This window comes from Dromiciops gliroides, chromosome 4, assembly GCF_019393635.1.
Source record: "Dromiciops gliroides isolate mDroGli1 chromosome 4, mDroGli1.pri, whole genome shotgun sequence".
In the NCBI taxonomy this organism is placed as follows: Eukaryota; Metazoa; Chordata; class Mammalia; order Microbiotheria; family Microbiotheriidae; genus Dromiciops; species Dromiciops gliroides.
The window spans coordinates 313,424,608-313,431,015 of NC_057864.1; the positions used below are offsets into that span (position 1 = coordinate 313,424,608).

At 37.5% G+C, this 6,408-nt stretch overlaps 1 pseudogene; it reads left to right on the forward strand.

The window, feature by feature from the left end:
• The first annotated feature begins 3,393 nt into the window (after positions 1–3,393).
• On the forward strand, positions 3,394–3,494 carry LOC122727003 (annotated as a pseudogene).
• Positions 3,495–6,408: the final 2,914 nt, after the last annotated feature.

A 6,408-nucleotide genomic window follows, 5' to 3' on the forward strand; every position in this document is an offset into this window, starting at 1 on the left:
AGGGTGGGAGCTGAAGTTTCTTTTTCTAGCTCTAACCCCTCCTCAAAGTAAAACTCTATGAAAAACCTTTGACACAAAGTTTAAATGTGGTTCATGTCTAGGTCTCCACAAAATGAGATAACAGAGCTTTTTCTAGAAAAGATATTCAATGTACAATAAGGTCTAGGACAACTGTTTGTTTCCTTCACTACAGAAAATGCCTAAAATGCAAAAGACTCAAGAGCACAAGAAGAAATACAGAAAACATCCCCAATGGCTCGTTATTTACTTCATACTCCCCCCAAAGATAAAGATCCTTTGTAGGACTACTGAACAGACATTTCACAGTCACCTTATTGGACTTGCCAGCACCCAATTCAAGAATTCTTAAATTCTTGAGGTAGCCATCAAGGCTAAAAATGTCCATTCTCAGTATCATTAATCACTGATGTGTTTAGAAAATGACAGGTTAGACAAAGGCAAAAGGTAGACAAGGCACAGCCTAGTTAAACACATTTCCTGAAGACATGTTTGTGCTGGAAGCCTCAATTGCTGCAGGAGATGATGAAGAGAGAAAATCGCCTTCCTCTAACCCCCTTCTCCCCCAAAGTCCATTATCATAGACTTAGTCATAGGATCTTTGATTTTGAGCCGAAAGGGACCCTGGAAACATCAAGACCTTTTATATGCAGAGGGACTCTGGGCTTACTCTCCCAATTGGCCCCCAGAGCAAGTACAGCTGTCACCTATGAGGATGGTTTGTGAGCCTGCTTCTGGAAGTGAGTAATGACATGTCCTGATTCAGAGTACATGCTGCTATTCTATGATGGTTTCCTGTACAATTGCTTCACAGTGAAGAAAAGTCTTTTAATTTGTTAAAGAACATAACGGGCCAAATAATTTGTTCTCTTTCCTGGTGGGAACAGAGGGAAACATATTATAAACGTCTTAATTGGGGATTGACCCTGAGGCCTTTTACTCCCCATCCAGGCCACTGTGTGACTGAGCAAATGGTGCTGTTGGTTTTCCATTTCTGTGATGTATCACTCTTTCTTTCTCATATGAATGAGGGTAGGTAATGAAACAAACCAGAAAATTTTGTGACAGGGCCATAACATAGTTTGTGGGCAGCTGAGTCCTGTGAAGGAGCATAGTCCTGAATATCAAAGTGAGATTCAGTCTAGCTATAAATTAACCCAGCAACCTCATTTCACCATAAGCATCCAAAAAGGAAGTTGGTGAAGTGAATGTCTAGGTGACATAGTGGATAGACTGCTGGGCTTGAAGTCAGAAAGACTCATCTTCCTGAGTTCAAATAAGGCTTCAGACACTTACCAGCTGTCCCTGGGCAAGTCACTTAACCCTGTTTGCCTCAATTTCCCCATCTGTAAAATGAGCTAGGGAAGGAAAGGCAAACCACTTGGCCAAGAAAACACCAAATGGGATCTTGTAGAGTCAGACATGACTGAAGAAGAACTTTTAGTTGATCCCATTCTACCAAGGCACTAAGGCCCCAGAAGAAAGAGTACACTCCTGTTCAGGCTCACAAACCATCCATCATGGTGAGAGCTGGCCCATATTGGTCAGTCCTACAGACCACAAACTGAAGTCTGGAGATATGAAGTAACTTGTGAAAGGTCACAAAGATAATAGTGGCAAAGCTGAAATTCAAACTCAGATCCTCTGACTCCAAACCCTTTTTAGTACTACACTGCCTCCCTAAACCTCAAAAGAGTAACAAAAGCCATCACAAATCCTAAGCCCCAGTACACCAGAGGCACCAGGAGTCTTTGCTTCTGAGGATTCACATAATGAATAAGCTATCTTGTAGGTGTCCCTCTTTTCTCCCCCATTCCTCCTTTATTCACACACACACACATACACACACACACACACGTTCTGAAAGGAAACTGGAATAGATACAGACAATGAATTAGCTCCTAAGAACTTCATCACTACCTTAGTCTTTCTCTGCCTTTAATATTTCCTTTTTGTTGTTGTTGTTATTGTTTGTTGTTGTTGCTGTTGTTGTTGTTGTTTCGGGGCAATGAGGGTTAAGTGACTTTCCCAGGGTCACACAGCTAGTAAGCGTCAAGTGTCTGAGGCCGGATTTGAATTCAGGTCCTACTGAATCCAGGGTCAGTGCTTTATCCATTGTGCCACCTAGCTGCCCCCTGCCTTTAATATTTCAAATAAAAAATACTAGACCTCTAGGTATCAGAAGCAGTGTATACCTGCAGCAATTCTGAACTTAGTCATTTCAGATTCCCATAAGATGGGAACCTCTATCAAGTAACTGGTTATTCCTCAAGCAAATTCCTTGATCAAGCTTTCTTATACCTCCCAACGATAGAATTGAACTTGGAGTTTCTATTAGGACAACTCCTCTGTTATTCTGATAAACCCATCTTTCCCTCAAGACCCCCACTTGTCTCCCCAAGATTTCCCCTGTGGTTAGCCTCCTCCCCAAAATATAAACATGCTTGGGAGTTTGCTAAATAAGCAAACCCCTTCTCATTATCCTTGTGTTATCTAGGACATTCATTGGCTTTGCTCCACAAGTTGAATGCTGCTCAGGAACCACATGGATTTTCTTCTTTCTTCTCCAAGGGGCAGAACTCATGAGGAAATCTACACATATATAGATGGTCCAGTGCAAGGAACTCTGGAACTCAGAAATCTTGAAAATAAAATTATCTCCCCAACTGATAGGTGGTCAAAGGATATGAACAGGAAGTTTTTCTTTTTTTTTCTTTTTCTTTCTTTCCTTTTTTTTGTGGGAAATGAGGGTTAAGTGACTTGCCCAGGGTCACACAGCTAGTAAGTGTCAAGTGTCTGAGGCCAGATTCAAACTAACAGCATTAGTGTAAGATGATCTGCTGGGAAGCACATGGTTATTTTCAGCAAGGCAATGATCCAATATAACTCTGAAGAACTTATGAAAATTGCAATCCATCTACAGAGAAAGAACTGATGGTATCTGAAAACAGACTAAAACACATTTTTTTTTACAATTCCTAAATCTGAAATTTTGTTTATATCTGTTTTCTTTCACAACCTAGCTAATGTAGAGATGTTTTCCATGACTACTCACATATAATTTATATTGATTTGCTTGAGTTCTTGGGGTGGGGGGTAAGAAGGGAGGGAGGAAGAGAAGTTGGAACACAAAGTTTTTTTTAAAAATTGATATCAAAATTTGCTTTTACATGTAATTTGGAAAATAAAATTCAAACAATAAAAAAAAAAGAAAATGGATTTGAACTCAGGTCCTCCTGAATCCAGGGCCAGTGCTTTATCCACTGTGCCACCTAGCTGCCCCCAGTTTTTCTAAGAAATCAAAACTATATTTGGTCACATGAAAATGCTCTAAATCATTATTGATTAGAGAAATGAAAATTAAAACACCTTTGAGTGTTTGTTTCAGCAGCACATATACTAAAAGTGGAATGATAAAGAGAAGATGTCCCCTGAGCAAGGATGACACACAAATTCATGAAACATTCCATCTTTTTAAGAGGTGAATATAATTTTAGAAAAGTTAGATATAGTAGACATCCAAAGAAAATTGAACGGGGATAGAAAGGAATCCACCTTTTCCTCAGCAGTACATGGCATATACTCAAAAATTGACCATGTATTAGGGCACAAAAACCTCACCATCAAATGTAGAAAGGCAGAAATAGTAAATGCATCCTTCTCAGATCATGATGCAATAAAAATTACATGTAATAAAGAGTCATGGAAAGATAGACCGAAAATTAATTGGAAACTAAATAATCTCATACTAACGAATGAGTGGGTCAAACAACAAAACATAGCAACAATCAATAACTTGATCCAAGTGTGAGAATTGGAATGGAACCCCTGATGGAGAAATACTGTAGGGAAGCTCCACCATGAGGAAAAAGCATGTGATTTAGAGACCATGTGACTTTAGCATCTGGAAATTACATCTATACAACCACCTGTGGGAGTTGTCAATCAGAGCTACCAGCCAATTAGCTTGGAGCTGTGTGTGTGTGGACAGCCCTGCTTCCTATTTCACAGACAGCTTCTGGGAGAAGCCATTGAGGATTGGCCCCTTTTCGTTTGGGAAACAAGCATGGCAGCAGATGGAGAACAGAGGGGGGCCCCTCTTAGTTGTTGGACACCGGCTTGGTGGTGAGATATTTTACATGGGCTTCTAGGAAAGGAAATTGCTTTTGTTCTCTCTGGCTATAAAGAATTAGATCTGAGCTAGGATTTCCATGCTATAAGGAATCTGTTCTCAATCTCTTTCTCTCTTCACTAACTTACAATATATATTTTAATAAATCCTTAAAAGCCTGACCTCTTGTTGAATTTATTTGTGATTTTAGCCAGCTTCCCCCCAATACTGGGGCGGGGGGCAGATTAGAACCCACAATTTAGATGTTAAACAATACGCAAGAGAATGACAATAATGAGACAACAATACCAAAACCTATGGGATGCAACCAAAACAATTCTTAGAAGAAATTTTATATATCTAAATGCTTACATAAATAAAATAGAGAAAGAGGAGATCAATAAATTGGGCATGCAACTAAAAAAGCTAGAAAAAGAACAAATTTTAAATCCCCAATTAAATACAAAATTAGACATCCTGAAAATCAAAGGAGAGATTAATAAAATTGAAAGTAAGAAAACTATAGAATTAATCAATAAAACTAAAAACTGGTTTTATGAAAAAATCAATAAAATAGTTTACCTTTGTTTAATTTGATTGTTTGTTTGTTTGTTTGTTTAATTTTTGCAGGGCAATGAGGGTTAAGTGACTTGCCCAGGGTCACACAGCTAGTTAAGTGTCAAGTGTCTGAGGCTGGATTTGAACTCGGATACTCCTGAATCCAAGGCCAGTGCTTTATCCACTGCGCCACCTAGCTGCCCCCAATTTGATTTTTAAAAAGAAGAAAACCAAATTACCAGTATCAAAAATGAGAGTGGTGAATTCACCACCAATGAAGTGGAAATTAAAGCAATAATTAGGAGCTATTTTACTCAACTGTATGTATGCCAATAAATTTGACAATTTAAATAAAGTGGATTAATATTTACAAAAATATAAACTGTCCAGATTAAGAGAAGAGGAATTAAATCCTTAAATAAGCCCATTTTCGAATAAGAAATTGAACAAGCCATCAACGAATTCCCTAAGAAAAAATCTCTAGGGCCAGATGGGTTACAAGTGAATTCTACCAAACATTTAAAGAACAATTAATTCCAATACTATGCAAATTATTTGAAAAAATAGGTGAAGAAGGAGTTCTACCAAATTCCTTTTATGACACAAATATGGTCTTGATAACTAAACCAGGTAGAGCCAAAACAGAGAAAGAAAACTACAGACCAATTTCCCTAATCAATATCGATGCAAAAATCTTAAATAAAATATTAGCAAGAAGATTACAGAATTTCACCACCAGGATAATACACTATGACCAGGTGGGATTTATACCAGGAATGCAGATATGATTCAACATTAGGAAAACTATCAACATAATCAACCACATCAATGACAAAACTAACCAAAATCATATGATTTCCTCAATAGATGCAGATAAAGTTTTTGACGAAACACAATGCTCATTCCTATTAAAGACACTAGAGAGCACAGGAATAGATGGAGCTTTCCTTAAAATAATAAGCAGTATCTACCTAAAACCATCAGCAAACATATATAATGGGGATAAATTAGAGGTAAGATCAGGGGTGAAACAGGGATGTCCATTATCACTTCTATCATTTAATATTATGCTAGAAATGTTAGCTTTAGCAATAAGAGAAGAAAAAGGAACTAAGGGAATTAGAATAGGCAAGGTGGAAACAAAACTATCACTCTTTGCAGATAATATCATGGTCTCCTAAGAGAATCCTAAAGAATCAACTAAAAAACTGCTTGAAACAATTAACAACTTTAGCAAAGTTGCAGGATATAAAATAAACCCACATAAATCATCAGCATTTCTATACATGACCAACAAAGCTCAACAGCAAGAGATAGAAAGAGAAATTCCATTCAGAGTAATTGTAGACAATCTAAAATACTTGGGAGTCTATCTGCCAAGGCAAACCCAGGAACTCTATGAACACAAATTACAAAACACTTTTCACACAAATAAAATCACATCTAAATAAATGGAAAATATCAATTGCTCATGGATAGGCCAAGCTAATTTTTACAGACAGTGTTTCTGATAAAGGCCTCATTTCTAAAATATATAGGGAACCAAATCAAATTTATAAGAATGAAAGGCATTCCCCAATTGAGAAATGGTCAAAGCATATGAACAGGCAGTTTTCAGATGAAGAAAGCAAAGCTATCTATTGTCATATAAAAATGCTCTAAATCACTATTGATTAGAGAAATGCAAATTAAAATTACTGAGGTAATACCTCACACCTATC